Below are 19,285 nucleotides of genomic sequence, written 5' to 3' on the forward strand. Positions count from 1 at the left end.
CATGCTAGACAAGGCTGACAGCCACCGACCTGAACGTCGGTCTGCCCTCATTGCACATGAACTCCTCAGACTTGACATCGACATAGCCGCTCTCAGTGAAGTCCGCCTGGCAGATGTAGGCAGCCTCCAAGAACGCGGCGCGGGATACACACTCTACTGGTCTGGCAAGCCTTCGGATGAACGACGCCTATCTGGTGTAGGCTTCATGGTCAAGAGCTTCATTGCCTCCAAACTCGAAAACCTTCCGACAGGCCTCTCGGACCGAATCATGTCCATGCGACTCCCCCTTCAGAACAAGCGTCACATCACCCTCATCAGTGTCTATGCTCCAACCCTCCAGGCGGAACCAGCAGAAAAGGACAAGTTCTACACCGACCTGCGCAACCTCATCCAACGCACCCCTACAGCCGACAAGGTTGTCATCCTGGGCGACTTCAACGCTCGTGTCGGCAAAGACTCAGAAACCTGGCCAGGAATCCTGGGCAAGCATGGCGTCGGCAAGTGCAACGACAATGGGCGCCTCCTGTTGGAGCTCTGAGCAGAACAGCGGCTTGTCATTACAAACACCCTTTTTCAGCAGAGGGACAGCCTTAAGACCACCTGGATGCATCCCCGATCCAAACACTGGCACCTCCTGGACTACATCCTGGTGCGAGAAAGTGACAAACGAGATGTGCTCCACACCAGGGTCATGCCTAGCGCGGAATGCCACACTGACCACCGGCTGGTTCGCTGCAAGCTCAACCTTCACTTCAAACCAAAGCCCAGGAACAATAAAGCCCCCAGAAAGAGGTTCAATGTTGGAAACCTGCAGTCAGACGAAGCGAGAAGAAACTTCCAGGCAAACCTCAAAGCAAAACTCGACGATGCAATCCGCCTCACGGACCCGTCCCCTGAAACCCTCTGGGATCAGTTGAAGACTACCATACTGCAATCCACTGAAGAGGTACTGGGCTTCTCCTCCAGGAAAAACAAGGACTGGTTTGACGAAAACAGCCAGGAAATCCAGGAGCTGCTGGCAAAGAAGCGAGCTGCCCACCAGGCTCACCTTACAAAGCCGTCCTGTCCAGAGAAGAAACAAGCCTTCCGTCGCGCATGCAGCCATCTTCAGCGCAAACTCCGGGAGATCCAAAATGAGTGGTGGACTAGCCTCGCCAAACGAACCCAGCTCAGCGCGGACATTGGCGACTTCAGGGGTTTCTACGAGGCTCTAAAGGCTGTGTACGGCCCCTCACCCCAAGTCCAAAGCCCGCTGCGCAGCTCAGACGGCAAAGTCCTCCTCAGCGACAAGATCTCCATCCTCAACCGATGGTCAGAACACTTCCAATCTCTTTTCAGTGCCAACCGCTCAGTCCAAGATTCCGCCCTGCTCCAGCTCCCTCAACAGCCCCTAAGGCTAGAGCTGGATGAGGTTCCCACCCTGGATGAGACATATAAGGCAATCGAACAACTGAAAAGTGGCAAAGCAGCAGGTATGGATGGAATCCCCCCCAGAAGTCTGGAATATATATATATATATCAGTTATATGCATTAAATTATTTACTGTTATTTTCTAAAATTAAAAATGACTTAATTAAATGGAAAAACTTACCAATAACTTTACTAGGCAGAGTGAATTGTATTAAAATGAATATATTCCCAAGACTTCAATATATTTTCCAATCTATTCTGTGTAAAGTACTTAAGAAAATTTTTAAAGATTTGAATGTAGTAGTGAGAAAATTTTTATGGAAAGGTAAAATGGTCAGGGTAGCTACTCAGAAACTAGCATGGAAATATGAATTAGGAGGTTTACAACTCCCAAATTTTCAAAATTATTTTAAAGCTGCTCAATTCAAATTTATTAATAGAATGTTTTATTCTGATAATTTGTTAGTGTGGACCGATATAGAGTTAAAACAAATTAATGAAAATAGAAGGGATCAGTTTGTATATAAATGGAATGAAAAGTTGTTATATTTGCATGTCACCAAAATTGTCTCATTTGTAAGAAATATGGGAGAAAATGAATTGGTACTCAAGGTAAAATATTGAGATATACTCCTTTGTATCAGAATGAGCTTTTTCCCTCTATGATTAATAATCAATTTCTTAAGATTTAGGATCAGAAAGGTATTAAGACAGTGAAAAATTGTTATGAATTGAGTCATTATCTTTAATTTGAGAGAATGAAAGAGAGAGATCAAACACCAACCCATACACTTTTTTGTTATAATCAAATCAAATCACTGTTGCATGACTTTTATGGGAGAAATTTGAAGCTTCCAAAGGAATCAAAATTTGAAATGTTAATTTGGGAAGGTGGAAAGAAAAGATTTATATCTGAAATGTATAAATTAATGCAGCAAAAATGTTTAAGATAGATTTACATAAGTCAAGATTAAAATGGGAAAAAGATTTAGGGGTGGAATTTAGTTTAGATCATTGGTAAACTATTTGTAAGAAGAGTATGACTAAGATTAATAATGTTAGATATAGACTTGTTCATCATAATTTTAAACAACAAATATATTTAACTCCAGAAAGATTAAAAATATATAATTTGATATATATGATTTGGATGTCAGAAGGAGAAGGGGACTTTTTTTGCATTCAGTTTGGACATGTTTTTTAGTCTAAGATTAGAGATTTTTTACAAAATGTTTTTAAAATTAAATTTTCTTTGGACCCATTAATTTTTAAAATTAGTGATATAAGTACAGTTGGTTTGAAATTGGGTCTGGATAAATTTCAAGTGGCTTTTTTTTAGATTAGCAGTAGCAGTAGCAAGGAAGCATATTGCAATTGCATGGAAAGATCAAATAGAATTTAATTTACAAAGATGGCATTCAGAATTGAGATCTTGTATTCCTTTGGAGAAAATATCATATAATTTGAGAGATAAATATTTTGATTTAGGAAGGTTGGGTGCCCTTATTTGGATTATAAGGATTTAAAATTTTAAGGATCTGGACCTGTATGTGGCAGGATACCCTCATCACACGATGATTAGTTACTGGGTTATTTTTGGTTATTTCTCCTCAACTTTTCTTTTTGTTTCTTTCTTTTTCTTTTTAGGGGTTAGTGGGGTTTTTGAGGTTAAAATGTTGGGATAGGGGCATTGATTATTATAAGGAGGTGTAGAGGGGAGGGTTTTTTTCTTTCTTTTTTCTCTATTATATAAACCATGTTTGTTTTGAAGATCTATATTTTGTTTAATTATTTTGTATGATCATAGTTGTTAAATTTTAAATAAAATATTTAAAAAACAATCCTCTAACCAAATTCATATATTACCTCCTAGAGTATGAACTCTCAGTTTGCAGAGTAATCTTATGTGTGGCACCTTTTTGAATATCCAAATATTCCCCTCGATCCACTTTGACTGACACCTCATCAACGAACATGATTTGCCTGTCCCAAAGCAATTTTGAAGTTTTTTGATCAGATTATGACTTTGCAAGTGTTCCGCTCTTATTTTTTTTCATGATTAATTCTGATATTGTTCCAATAACCACCAATCAGACTGCTTAAGACCCTTCCCATCCCTTTTTAAAGAAGGATATCCCATTTCAGATGAGTTAAACAAGAACATCTGCAGATGCTTGTGCTTAGTGCAATACACAAATGCACTCGAGAAACTCAGCAAGTCATGCATCATCCATGGGAAGTAAAGGGTAACCAACCTTTCTGCCCTGGGTCCTTCATCAGGTATAAGAAATAAACAGGCAGATGTCTGACTAAAAAGGTGGGGGGAGGGGAGGTAGGGAGGAGGAAGGAAGGGAGAAGAGCACTGATGTCTTGGGTAAACTTGAACCTCTCACTTTGTTCATTTTAGATTGGTCACAGTGTTCGAGCTACCGAAAGAAAAGAGATACACACTGAGAGCAGTTCAGTTTATACAAGTCTTTATTAGTAAATCTAAAGCTGAATTCACACTACAATATGCAAGCCCTACCCAATTATACTTATCAATGCCTGGACTGGTCCCAATTGCCAAAGCGAGGCGACAACTGGACACTTGTAGTAGGTTGTCTGGGCGCCGGTAGCAGCTTCTCCACCTCCCCGGACCGGGATGTCGGTTTGGAATCTTGAAGTTCTTCTTCTTGCTGAGAGATGTTGCCACCTCTTGGAGAGTCTCAAACTTCAGCAGTGGGACCATGGCTTATATTACCCAAAAGTTGTTTACTTCAGATCTTATCTCTTTGAACAAATGATTTAATTATCTTCAAGGTCTCCTGACAGTCTGCGACCAACAAAAGACAACTGCATCTCTTGGCCTCATGGTGGAAGTTGGATAATGTCTACTGATTCATATGCATCCCTGGGCCCCATAGTGTAAATTTAGATAATGTCTCCCTATTCAACTGCATCCTGTGCCCCATAGAGGAATTTAGATTATGTCTTCTGATGCAACTGCGTCCCTTCTTTCATAAGCTAGTCTACATCCTCCATTACATTCCACCCCTTGGTCGCAGCCTGTTACTTACGAGACCTAACAAGCATTTGAGTACCGAAGGAGTGAAAAAAAAACTAAAACTATAATAACCACAAAAATAAGCAATAATGCGAGCAAACCACGGAGAATATTGTGGCCCAATCCCCCAAATGTACCAGCTAACCATGAAAAAGGATTCCAACCAAGGCTCAAACTATTATTGTGGGCCTCAATACCCAGATGTTGAAGCTCACGAACAGATCTTGGAACATGTTGAACAATATCAGATACATTAGTGGATACATCGGGTACAAATGAACAACATTCAGAACCGACAACAGCATATGTGCCACCCTGTTTTGCTAAAAGAAAATCCAGGGCCATACGATTCTGTAAAGCCACTGTCCTGACAGCAGAGAGCTCGTGATTAAGGTCATTAAGGCCCTGACTGACAGAAGGATGTCTCATTGGCAATAGAACTCATCAGATCATATAATTTGTGAACCTCTTGGTTAATACGAATAATGCCATAACCTGGGATCAAGGCGCCAAAGAAAATCTCGGCACCTGAGAGGGCACGTCTATGCCAAAGAACAGGGGACATACGCATAAGCGAGGGATGATCCTGTAAATGGGAAATATGATGCAGGTAGGGGACGGTGTATGCCAAATAGCAGCAACCACCCCAGGTAAGGGGTAACCATGCTAAGGCACAAGACCCACAAACCCAATAGGTCCCGTTCAAAGGGTGCTTGGAAATAAAAGGGGAGTATGCCAGACAGTCACTGTATCCCAATGCATCAGCAGGCTTATGGGGGAACTTACAAAAGCAGATAGAGCCCTTCACATGTTGAGAAACAATAAAATAGGGGGGTGTGATATTATAAGGTGGGGTAGAAATATGCCATCCTTGAAAAATACCCAAAATTTCACTTAGACTAAAGAACCGGTCCTCCTCAGGCACAGGCTTATTAACATCAATGTGAACCGTGCCTTTGGAGGGATCAAAATATTTCCAGGCAGCAACCTCCTTTCGGGTGAAAGGAATGGGGATCATGGGAATGCCTGTACCGGTATGCAAAGGGCCTATGGTATAAATCCAACAATCAGATATATTCAATCGGTGAGCGTAAGCATAGGAAACATGGAGAAAGGAATTGTCGGACAAATCTGAAGGAATATTAGATGGTGAACTAGACAACCAACCCTCCTCGGTACCGGAATCCTCCCACCACTTAGCGACAGGCGGTGCAGAGTTATTACAAGACAAAAAGCGGGTACAAAAATGACCATCACAGAAGTAGGGATCGACTCCTTCAGTTGGTCCATCCACAAACAGAATAAAGGAACCGTGACCGGCAATAATATATTTATATAAGCTGCACTTGAGGCGAGTGACCGAGGACCTCATTGGTGCAATGCATCGGGCCATGTCCCCCACGGGCAACTCCCTCGGAACGTCCTCGACATTACAAATCCAATTGCTGGCACCAAAGTAGCTGTTAAGCCAGATCAGCAGGAGCACAAGATGGAGGATCTAGAACAAAGAAGCTTGACATATGTCACTCACGATGCCGTAAGCATTCAGTATTTAAACAAACTAAATCATCCTCTCCCTCAATAGCAACCCACCGAGTTTTACCCTGGGCAGGTGTCACTATTTCCCCTTTTACAGGAGGGCCACTACCTGATGGTGCCACCCATACCTTTTGTCCAGCATTCTCTGGCTCAGGGATGGGGGGCAATGACTGTTTTTTCTCTGGAATAGGCTGTAGTTCAGAAGCGTGAAGAAGTCGGTGGAAAAGTGTACCTCCCTTCAAAGGGCGATGATTCAAATTGTCGACTGCCTGCTGCAGCACATGGCACCACCCCTTCAGGGTCCCCAGTGGTGTTAACAAATGAATTTGTTCCTTCAGTAAGCCATTCATTCGTTCAACTAACCCGGCAGCCTGTGGGTAATAAGGAATATGGTGGACCCATAAGATACTGTTGTCAGTTGGCCAATCACAGATTGCCTTCCCAGAGAAGTGTGAGCCATTATCAGACTGAATTTCTTCTGGTACATCATAATGAGAAATTAAATGGTTTAGTCCTTGGATAGTGCTAGCTTGGTCAGCCGTCTTGGTTGGAAAAGCAAAAACCAGGCCCGAAAAGGTGTCAACCATTACTAGGACGTAACGTTTACCCATACAGTCTGGCATAGGGCCTATGTAATCAATTTGCCAGACCGCAGCTAAGTGAGCTCCCCATCTTATTCGGCCATGCGGACCAGGAGGAATGGTGCGGGACTTCACAAGCTGGCATGCTGGGCATGTATGCACGACCATGCAGATATCGTCCTGATGGACAGGTAAGGCATTTGTATGGGCCCACATAGCTGATCCCTTCTCCCCCAAATGGCCACTCTTTTTGTGTGCCCATCGAGCCAGGGGGACAGTATTGGCACGGCTGATTGGCACCCTCTTTACATCAGGGTATCTTGGACACTCTCCATACCTTCCTGTACCATCTCTTCCGTGGCCCCTTGGATCATCACATCATCAATATAATGATGAATTGAGAGGGAAGGCGATACTGTCACCGTCTCCAAATCACGGGCAATTAGGCTGTGGCAAATTGTGGGAGAGTGTACATAGCCCTGAGGGAGGTGGGTGAAGGTATACTGGTGCCCCTTCCAGGTAAAGGCGAACTGATCCTGTGAGACCTTGTCTATAAGAATACTGAAGAAGGCGTTAGCAAGATCAATGACAGCATACAATGTTCCTGAGTTCCCAGTAGCAATGTTTTCAATAAGGGTAACAATGTCCGGAACTGCTGAAGCAAGTGGTGGGGCATGTTTGTTCAAAAAACGATAGTCAACTGTCATTCTCCAGGAGCCATCCGGCTTCTGGACTGGCCAAACAGGGCTAGTAAAGGGCGATGTTGCGGGCCTCACTACTCCTTCTTCTTGCAGAGCATCGATGGTGGCAGTAATCTCTTCCTGCCCCCCCCCAGGGAGGCGATATTGTGGAATACACACTGGTTTTGGGGGGGAAGGCATCATCACAGGATCCCACTTAGCCCAACCCACCACTAATCCTTCAGTAATAGTCCGAATTCCAAATGCAAATCCCCCTTGGCTAGTATTAAGGGCCGTACCAGCCAATATATTAATACCCAGGATACACTCGTCAGTGGCAGCCACCAGGGCATGTAACCATATAGGGGAAGGGCCATCACCCACCGTTGCACGGACTTTTATTTCCTTCACCAGGGTGATCGCTCCTCCCATCCCCTCTATTCGAAATGTTGGTCCAGTCCAGAGGTCAAGGTTACCCGGAACCACCGAGTGCTCCACACCGGTATCGACCAAGGCCAAATATTGGCGGTCATTACCCCCACCCCAATGGATTGTTAACGGTATGTAGGGTCGTGGGTCCCCATGTATCCGCTGTATCTCAATGGAGTAGACACGGGGGCCCTGCCCACACCCTCATGCTTTAGTAGGGTTCGGGGGCTTCCAGGCCCACATGCCATTATTATCCATAAGAACCTTTTTAACCATTTGTTGTATCTCATCACGGATAACTGGAGCAAGAGAAGCTGGCTCAGTGGGAGCAGCAGTGGGAGCAGAAGGCACAGTTGGGCCAGGAGGACTCAACGGCTGGGGAAGATGTTCCCCTGCCTTCCTCTTATAAAGGGCATAAAGGACTGCAGTAGGTTTCCCATCAATATCACTTTTAGGTATGCCTAACTTTAACAAGGTTAGAAAAAGGTCCTTCCTTGTCGGTCCGTTATTAGCAGCAGACCCTGTTTTCATCCTGGTTGTCTGATTTAACCTGGGCTGTACGTGAGTGGATTTTACCTCCCAACTCTAATTCTCTTAAGCCCAGATAAGGCGTGCACCGCCTCAGACACAGGGTGCCCAATTAGCGGACTAGTTACGGACAGAACCAATCCCCGTACAGTGGGTTTTGGGGAATGAACCAATCTGGTATGCATTCTGGCTGTGAATATCTCTTCATCAGGGCTCCCCTCATGTACCCACAGCCTCAAACGCCCTGCATACAAGGCAGAGGTCAGGGCCTGCTGAGGAATTACTGCTATACCCTCCTCTGGGGTGCCCCAATTGTTCTGTAAATGTAAATCCCAATCTACTGGTGATGGGTATACTCGTAGCAGGGCATCCCCTAGAGTGGCAAGTAAGTAATCCACCTCTCTTCCTCTACCCCGCAGCTCAGCAGTGACCCGGATATCAGTAGTCAATGTTCCTAATCCCAACAATTCCTCAGGGGTTAAATATACATTACCCCCTCCTTGTTCCCAGACACGCAGGAGCCAGGCTGCCAGAGTTTCTCCTGCCTTTTGCCTATAATCGATCTCCAATGGCAGCCAGCTCTTTTATAGAGAAGTCACGTATCATTGACTGCTCTTGACCTCTGCTCCCATTTTGGCCTACAGGGTCCTTTGCCCAGTGAACGGGACGAGGCCTAGGCCATCCCGTAGAGGGGGTGGGCCATAGAGTATAAGCAGGGGTTCGGGTATTTTCCCCTGGGTCCTCTTGGGAGATCAGGGTATCTATCCCTTCAACCTCTTCCCTTACATCATCCCCCCTTTCTTCTGTTTGGGAAGTCTGCTGCCTTATGGGGCGGGCGTGAACAGCAAGTGGAGTTAGGCACATGTTAGGCACATGCTGAGGAGTATCTGCATTATTATCATGGTCATCTTTCCAGATATTCCCGTCCCATTCATCAATTAAATCAGGATCGTCCCCATTCCTTATCATGGCACGAATACGATGTGGATTGGGTTCTACTCCATGCCTTTCTTTATCTGCACAGAGCTGCTGCCGGAGTTTAATATTACGGCAGATCGTTTGGACATTCTTATCCTCCCATTCTTTGGCTCGGTCCTGACTGGTGCAAATAATCTCACTCATCATGGAACAGCGTTGTCGCAGGGCTTCTATCTCCTCCTCTAGTTGCTCTCTCTTACGCTGAGATTCTACTTCTCGCTGAACTGATTCTGCTTCATGCTGAACAGAGTGGCGTAAGGCTGTGGCCAGCAACCAAAAATCGTCTGTCAGCGTCCCCTTTTTAACAGGAAATTTACTTTCTCGAAGGAAAACGGCAACCCGCTCTCCCAGAGGCGCACTTGATGGATCTAACTTTTCATCCCAACTGAGGGGTGGTCCCAAAAAAGCCAGGGTATTGGCCAACATGCCAAACCCATCTTCTTTGGAAGTCCATCCCGGAATCAAGAATTGCTCAGGGCTCACCTCCTTCTTTCGGCATAACATCTTGAGACCAATCCTACCGACTACGCCAATTGTCTTGGGTAAACTTGTACCTCTCACTTTGTTTGTTTTAGATTGGTCACAGTGTTCGAACTACCAAAAGAAAATAGACACACAGCGAGAGCAGTTCAGTTTATACAAGTCTTTATTACTAAATCTAAAGCTGAATTCACACCACAATATGCAAGCCCTTCCCAATTATACTTATCAATGCCTGGACTGGTCCCAACTGCCAAAGCAAGGCGATGACTGCACACTTGTAGTAGGTTGTCTGGGCGCCGGTAGCAGCTTCTCCATCTCCCCGGACTGGGACGTCGGTTTGGAATCTTGAAGTTCTTCTTCTTGCTGAGAGATGTTGCCACCTCTTGGAGAGTCTCAAACTTCAGCAGTGGGACCATGGCTTATATTACCCAAAAGTTGTTTACTTCAGATCTTATCTCTTTGAACAAATGATTTAATTATCTTCAAGGTCTCCTGACAGTCTGCGACCAACAAAAGACAACTGCATCTCTTGGCCTCATGGTGGAAGTTGGATTATGTCTACTGATTCATATGCATCCCTGGGCCCCATAGCGTAAATTTAGATAATGTCTTCCTATTCAACTGCATCCTGGGCCCCATAGTGGAATTTAGATGTGTTTACTAAATATGCATTCTAGGCCTCATAGTGGAATTGAGATTATGTCTTCTGATGCAACTGCATCCCTTCTTTCATAAGCTAGTCTAAATCCTCCATTACAACTGGCTAACAGGTAGGAGAAAATAGGTGGATGCAGGTGGGAGGGTAGTAGAGTAAAAAGCTTATTGTCATACACATGAATACATTTCGGAGGCCTATGTTCAAATGTCACTCCTGTAGTAACTAAACCATTCTTTGATGGTGTTATTGCTATGGAGGGATCACATTGAGGCAACGATTTGCAACATGATAGGGTGGAGGTCTAGTACACAAAAGTGAAAGAATGTCCTTCCAATAAATTGCTGGTAACAAAAAGAAACTGAAATTCTCTTTCTGGAATGACTAGCAGAATTCTTCCATTTGCTCAATTTCCTCTGAGACTGCACTAACTCTGCAAGTTCTGTTTTGTGCGTTTTAACTAATATTGAAAGTCCTCACTAAAAATCATAATTGTAGGGATGCCCTTTCTTTCTTCAGGAAATTCAAGGGGACTGGAAGTTGAGTTCTGTTGACATTAAGATGGATCACCATGCTTCAGAATGAATTGTTATGGCGTTGCCATAGCTTTTCATTTAAAAAAAATTTAGAGATATAACATGGTAACAGACCCTTCTAGCCCATGAGCCCGCATAGCCCAAATACACCCATGAAACCAATTAACCCCCATATGTCTTTGGAATGTGCGATGAAACCAGTACATCCAGATGCAGAGAGAACATACAAACTCCTTATAGACAGCACCGGATTCGAACCTTGGTCACTGGTGTTCTAATAGCACTGTGCTAATTGCTAAACTAACCATGCCACAATAATCTGGAACACCCATGTAAAATCAATTGGAAGAACAAAGGTTTTTTAAAATTATAATACCATATCATTTTCTATACTTGGTCATTTAAAGACTTTCTTTTGCCTCCAATTGATTATTGTGGCACGGTTAGTGTGGTGGTTACCACAATGCTATTATATGGAATGGTATGATATGGTATGCTATTGTATGATATTATATTGTAAGATATATTAGCTACAATAGAAAACATTAAATTTATAAAACTACGAAATAATGTAAGAAAGGAAGAAATCCCATCTCAGAAGCAGCACAACCAAACGAAGAATTAATTTCCTTTCATTTTACCTCAGTGATAGGTTTTCATGGCCACTTCATCTTTTAACGCCCCCATTCCTTGGTTGGAATTTGAACTCCCAACTTTCGAACTCAGAGGCTGGAGTACTGTCAAGTGTCCCAGTGGCAGTGCAGTTACAGCTGATACCCTTCTCCCTTACATAGAAACCCACTTAGAACTATATGTGGAACCTCTCAAGTGCCACAGATTCCTTCACCTCTATTTTTTTATTTGTTTTATGATTAAATTAAATAGGGGGAAATGAGTACAATCTATTCCATTTTCATATTTGAAAAAAAAATTGATCTAAAATTAAACTCCTTTCAGCTTCTTCACTCACACAGCTTTTAAACATTCATTCACTCAAGCTTTCTTGAATCTCCTTATTAAATGAAATGCTTGCAATTACTCTTTTCTATGAATTATTCATGGGAGATTAAAATGGGATTTGTTTAAGTGAGCATTTGATGGCCAGTGTGGATTTCATGGGCTGGAACCCTTTTCTGAACTATGTTAGTTTAAGACTCTTTGACGAAATCAGAAGGTTTTAGTTTGGGACCCATATTGAAGAATAATGTTTTATGGTTCTAATTCAGAAATAAATAGAACCCTGCCCTTTGTCCTAGGAAGCAATTACAACAGATTTTATGCTATCATAATTACCATGTATGCAAAATGGTTGACATTACATTACATAGTATTTCATTGCTTCTAATACATTTTCACATGTCCTGATAAAGCAGTCCTGCTTTTTGCTCATACCTTGATGAATGGCTCAGGCCCGAATTGTTCATTACTCTTCACTTTCTATAGATACTGTTTTTCTCCAGCTCTCTTGTGTATTGTACTGATATTTCCCTCGGTGCTTTGCAAAGGCAACCCCCAGCTTTACTTTATTCTGCCTTCAGACTTTCCATTGAAAGGTACTGAATTTCTGACAATATTTGAACATACTATTTTGCAAAAGGACTAAAGAACAATGAGTGCAAAGATAGATTATATGACTGGAATGAAGTGAGAAATTGCAAAACAGTCTGTGGAAAAATAACCCATTAATGCTTCAGGCTGAAAATCCTTCATCAGATTTGCCAAAGGGATCTCAGCTCTGATGAAGGGTCTATGGTGAAATGTTAACTCTGCCACTCTTTCTGCAGAAGCTGATTGACTGCTGAGTATTTGCATTATTTGGTTTTATTTCAGCTTTTCATGATGGTAGTGCACTGTGGAGTGCAGTAGATCAAGGTGATCTGATAATACAGAAACATATTTCCCTGAAAGTGGCGTCAAAGGTGGATAGGGTTGTAAAGAGAGCTTTATGGCATATTGGCCTTCATAAATCAAAGTGTTGAGCGTCAGAGTTGGGGTGTTACAATAAAGTTGTATAAGACATCGATGAGGCCAAATTTGGAGTATTGTGTGCAGTTTTGGTAATCTAACTACAGAAAAGGTATCAGTAGGCGTTTTCACACTACCGGGGAGCAGTGACCCTACTTTCTCCTGGTGAAATTCCCAGGAATTCAGGACCTCCCGGACCTTTCACATCGTAGTCCAAATTCCCGGTAATTTGGCCACCCCGACAATTTAGGAGGGGGTCCTGCCCCCAAATTGATGGTGCGTTACACAAATTCACCCCTATCCGTCAGTTTCTCACTCACCTGCCCCTCATTCCCTCCCTCTCCCCCTGGCCGCCCATCACCCGTTGCCCTCACTGCATCCCCTCCCCATGCCTCGACTCCCCCTCCCCTTGCTTCAGCATGTCGTGTCAGTGATACAATGTGAGATGAATGGTCAACTTCGTTTCCCATAATTACTCACGCAGCTGGAAATGCTCTGTAAAATCCAGCTGCGTGAGGGATTATGGTTAATGAGGATGGCCATTCATCCCATATTGTGTTGCTGTCGCAACATGCCGAAGCGGCCTCCTGTTGTCAGGAGGTAAGTATCTTTTAATTTTAATCGCCAATGTGATGTCACAAAGCTTCCCTGCTTGGCCATTTGCCTTTTCACATTGGAGGGAGAGGGTGGGCCAGGGAAATTTCCTAGGGCCACAGACCCGTTTAGAATTCATGGGCCAACGTTTTCACACCGCAAGTTCATGGGAGGGTTCCTGGGAAAATTTCCAGGGAATCTCCATTTTACAATGTAGTGTAAAAAGGCCTAATAAGAGAGAAAGTGTGCAGAGAAGATTTACTAGGATGTTGCCTGGACTTCAGGAACTGGGTTACAGCAAAAGGTTAAGCAGGTTAGGACTTTATTCCCTGGAGCATAGAAGAATGAGGGGAAATTTGATCGAGAAATATAAAATCATGAGATGTTTAGATAGAGTAAATGCAAGAAGGCATTTTCTACTGAGTATAGGTGAGATACAAACCAGAGGACATGGGTTAAGGTGAAAGTTTAGGGGAATATTAGGAGGAATATCTTTGCACAGAGAGTAGTGGCGGTGTGGAATGAGTTGCCAGCTGAAGTGGTGAATGCAGGGTCAATTTTAACATTTAAGAAAATATTGGACATGCATATGGATGGGGGGTGGGGATATGGAGGGCTGTGGACTAGGTGGGACTAGGCAGGATAATAGTTCAGCACAGACTAAACGGCTGAAGGGCCTGTTTTCTGTGCGTCAATGTTCTATTAAAAACACACCGAAATTCTGGAGGAACTGAGACAGGTTTTTCAGCGTCCATAAAAACAAAGGCCTGAGCCCTTCTTCAAGGGAATAAGCAGAATGAGGCAGAAACAGGAAATCTCTGAAAATCTCAGAATTCAGACAATGCTGGCTGGGGGAAGAATCCAGACCAACAAAAGGTGTTAATTGGATAGGATAAGAGGAGAGGTAAGAATTTATCATGTCTGTGCAAAGGGAGACATGGAAGGGAGAGACGGAGCTGGAGGAAGGCGACAGAGAAGAAGTGGGGGGGGGGTGTTTAATGAAAGCCAGAGAAGTCGATATTAATGCCATCCATTTGGAGGATGCCCAGTCAGAAGATGAAGTGTTGTTCTTCCAAGGTGTGAGTGGTGAAACATGTCAGCAAGGGAATGGGATGGGGAATTGAAATGGGTGGCCGCTGGGAATTGACGCTATTGCAGCGGAAAGAGATGAAGTGTTCAACAAGGTGAACATCCAGTCTCTCCGATGTAGAGGAGATGACAACAAGAGAACCAGATGCAGTAGATGACCCTGCAGATTCACAAGTGAAAGTACTGTTTGGGGCCCAGAATGGTGATGAGAAAGGAAGATTGGGCATAAGTGGAGCATTTCCTGTGATCACAGGTATAGGTACCAAGTGGACGATTGGTGGGGAGGGAGGAGTGGACAAGGGAGTCACGGAGTGAGCGGTCCCTGCAGGGGGAGGAGAGGGGATTATATGTCTTGTGGTAGGATCATATAGTACGGTGGTGGAAATGGCAGAGGAGGATATCTTGGATGTGGAGCCTGGTGGGGTGGTAGGTGAGGATAAGAGGAATCCTGTCCTTGTTGTGTGTGGGCGCGGAGGGGGCCAGGGCAGATGTGCAGGTAATGGAGGTGAACACTGAGTTGATGGTGGGAGAGGGAAAGCCACATTGTTTGAGGAAGGATGGCATCTTTGATGATCTGGCATGGAAGTCCTCATCCTGGGTGCAGTTATGATGGAGGCGGAGGAATTGAGAGAATGGAAGGGATCAGAGTGCGATGAAGTATAGTTGAAGTCGCTGTGGAAGTTGGTGTGTTTGTAGGAGAAACTGCAGTTTCTGATTTTCGAAAGGTACACTGGAGCCAGGTGAGAAAAGGTGATAAAGGGTAAAACTGATTACTTTTGCTTTCTTGTCACTTGGTCTAAATTGCAGAATTCTTTAATAGCATTGGATTACTTTCAAGTCTGCTCACCTCCATCTTCTCAAGGGCATTTAGGTATGTCCAATACCCAATGATATAGTTATTGATGCCCACATCCAAAATGAATTATCTTAAAAAATTGTAATATCCTTTATTGAAAACAAAGATCTATTATTTTTTTTGACATCATAAATGGACTGTCTACATGATTGCTAAGTCACATTTTACACTGGGATATTTGTGAATATTTATTATCTATCTATATTGTCTTGTTTTAATTCAATTAAGTATCCAATTGTAGTTCTTTTATTACAAATGCCTGTTGAGCTGCAGGAAGAATGTTGGTACACTTGGTCATTGTACAATCTACATGCCAATAAGCTCATTATCATTAAGAAGTTTTCACCTTTGTGTATATAAATGAGAAAATCTTAATTAATATTACTCTTTTATAAAGGAAATCTGGAATAAAAGTTACATAATTTAACCTAATGTTTGAAATAATGTCTGGATTGTTATTATCTCAGGAGGCACTTTACGATGTGTTATTCTCTCCCTTTTCCCTCTGTACATGACTCACTGTGCAGGATCAGAAAGGACAGCAGCCCCGGCCTTGCAAAATGTTGGAAGATTTATTTACCTCCATCTTCTTGTTAATCATGTTAACCTGGGTGGTTGGAGTCTTTGAAGATAGAGTCTGCTTTTTTAAGTCACCACTTCATGTAGATGTCCTTGATGGAGTGAAGTCTGGTGCTTATGATGTTGCAGGCCAAGTTAACAACCCTCTGGAGTTTATTCTTGTCCTGAGTGTTGGCGGCTCCGTACTAGACAGTGATGCAACCATTCAGAATGCTCTCCACTGTACACCTGTAAAAGTTTTCAAGAGTCTTCGGTGACATGCTGAATCTCCTCAGACACCTCACAAAGTATAGACACTGGCGAACCTTCTTTGCGATTGCATCAACATGGAGGTCCCAGGACAGATCCTCATAGACGTTGACACCCAGGAATTTGAAGTTCTTGACCCTCTCCACTATTGAGCCCTCGATGAGGACTGCATCATGTTCACTACACATTAACAACTCTGTTGTAGAGAGAGTGAAGAGCATCAAGTTCTTCGGAGTTCACTTAACTAATGACCTATCGTGGACACTCAACATCTCCTCACTTGCCAGGAAGGCTCAATAGTCACTGCACTTCCTGAGAAGACTGAAGTGGGCAAGGCTACTGGCCACTATTATGTCAACCTTCTATAGGAGCTCTATCGAGAGCATCCTGGCCGGATGCATCACAGGGTTGTACAGTTGCTGCAGAGAAATGGATCAGAGGTCCATCCACAGGACCATAAGAGTGGCAGAGAAAATCACTGGAGTCTCCTTCCCCTCCATCGACGTGATCTACTGGGATCGTTGTCTGAAGAGAGCACATAAAATCATTGAGGACCCCTTCCACCCTGCACACAGCATAATTCAGCTGCTCCTGTCCAGGAAGTGATACAGGAGTATCAGAGCCAGCACCACCAGGATGAGGAACAGCTTCTTCCCACATGCAGTGAGAATGCTGAATGCCCAAAAGAACTAAGAACTGCTCACATTAAACATGTGAGACTCTCATTTGTACAAAGAAATGTTTATTTATTTATTTTTATTGCTATAGTACTTGTCCTGTATATTTATTATTTGACTATATGTGTGGTACGTCTGGTTGTTTGTCTGCATGTTTTTGCACCAAGGACTGGAGAACGCTGTCACAGGTTGTACTTGTACAATCAGATGACAATAAACTTAAACTTGACTTGAAAGTGGAGATGCCGATGTTTTTATCAGCTGGTTGGAGAGTGCCCAGATGTTGTTCCTCCAATTTGTGGATAGCCTCTGTTTTTGGCAATGCATGAGACCACAGATAGACACGTCAGTGCAGGAATGGTATGTGAAATTAAAATGATTGGCCACTGGGAGGTTCCTATCGTTGCAGCAGACAGAGCAAAGGTACTCAATGAAACTATATCCCAGTCCACATCCTGTCTCTCCAATGTAGGAGAGGTGATGATGGGAGTACCTAATGTAGTTGATGATCCATGGTTGGCGCCAAGGGGGGGGGGGGGGCATCTGCGGGCATTGTCTTCCCCCTCCATACAGTCACGGTCACCCCGGCCATCAGACCCACCTCACTCCCTCCCATGTCAGTAGCATCTAGGTTGACGCATGCTAACAACTATCCACCACCCCCAAACACGTCATTAGCTTGTATCAAGCATCAAAAGTGACACTAGATGCAATAAATAGAGCATCCTTGTGTCCCAAGTTGGAGGGGGTGGCTGGCTTTAATAACAGGTAGGTAGGTAGGCCCTGGCTTGCACCCCCCTCCCCCAGTCCAAAGGTAGGTCCTTGCAAGCACACCCCACCCCCCCATCATCGACACCCCCCCCAATTCTAATTTGCTAATATCCCTCTTTCCTCTCTATTTTCCACAAGCATAGCTCCCTTGTCCACTCCTCCCTTCCCACAAATCTCCCACTCGGTACCTACCCATGTGACTGCAAGAAAAGCTACACTTGGATCCACATCTCCTCCATCTTCATTCAGCACCAAAAACAATCCTTCCAAATGAAGCAGCATTTCACTTGTGAATCAACAGGAGTCACCTTTAAGATTCCACCTGGGAACTCCCCAACCAGATGTCATTAAAATCAGTTTTTCCAGTTTAGTTAAACCCCTCTCTTGGGTGTCCCTCTTTTTCTATCCCTCAGTCTCCTTCCCTCAAGCTCCCCATCTTCATCCCATTCAGAAAGCTACCCCCTCCCCATCACTTTTCAGATTTTTTTTCTCTTCTCACCTCTGATTTCTTATCTGTTAGAGTTACAACAAAAAGAAAGGCGAATTAAGTAAGAGCATCAGGAAATACACTGTAAAAAAACACAAAATGCCGGAGAAGCTCAGCAGTGTCCTTTATGTAGCAAAGGATAAGATACATAACTGATGTTTCGAGCTTGAGCCCTTCATCAAGGTATGACAAAATGCCAGCAGGCATCTGAACAAAAGATGCTGGGGGGGGGGGGGGGGGGTGTGGGGTTCAAAGGCAGGAGATGATAGGTGGAGAAAGGAGGGAGGGGACAGCAGCACTGAGGGGGAGGAAGGATGGCTGAGTGGGTAGATGAAATGGAAGGACAGGAAACGGGTAGAGAAAATAAAAGGCAAGCAGGTCTAATAGAAAACAGTAAAGTCAATGTTAATACCATTGTGGTGAAACCACTATTATATATGTAAATACTATGACCCTGCTTTCACTGGCTGGCTCGTGACATCTCCCCTTTATCCCCCATAAAGGCTGTTGTGCCACAACCCTGCCTCCACTTCGAGTCCAGGTCAGGGAAAGCCAGCAACACAAGGGATGCTGTCAATCCCTTGCTAATAAAAGCCTTCAGTTCCAGTAACTTCAGTCTTCACGTATTTGACCGTGCATCCATTTTATTAGCAAGACTTTGTTTCTTCGGAACACGGGACAAATACTTGAAGCTGGACCGCCTAGAAATCGACCCGAGAAAACCTGAAGCAGCTGACAAATTCACTCTCTGGCGCCGCTGTTTCGAAAGATTCCTCGCAGCTTCTGAAGCTATGATCCAGGACAACGAAGACAAGCTCCATCTGCTATTTTCGTACATCGGGCACCAAATCTACTGGATGGTCCGGAACTGCCAGACACCATGGACACCCTGAAAGACCAGTCCAAGGTACAGGTGAATGAAGTCTATGCACAGCACATACTCCACTCGCGCGGGCAACAACCCAGGGAAACATTCAGTGACTTTGTCAGGGCCCTGCAGGAGCTTGCAACTGCCAGGCTGTGAGTCCAGAACAGTACACCCAGCTGCTGATTAGAGACACCTGTGTAGCAGACGTCCACTCCAATTATGAGGCAGGGGCTACTAGAGCAGAAAAGACGGAGCCAACCTCAAACAATCGAACTGGCAAACAC

The sequence above is a fragment of the Narcine bancroftii genome, chromosome 4, assembly GCF_036971445.1.
Source record: "Narcine bancroftii isolate sNarBan1 chromosome 4, sNarBan1.hap1, whole genome shotgun sequence".
In the NCBI taxonomy this organism is placed as follows: domain Eukaryota; kingdom Metazoa; phylum Chordata; class Chondrichthyes; order Torpediniformes; family Narcinidae; genus Narcine; species Narcine bancroftii.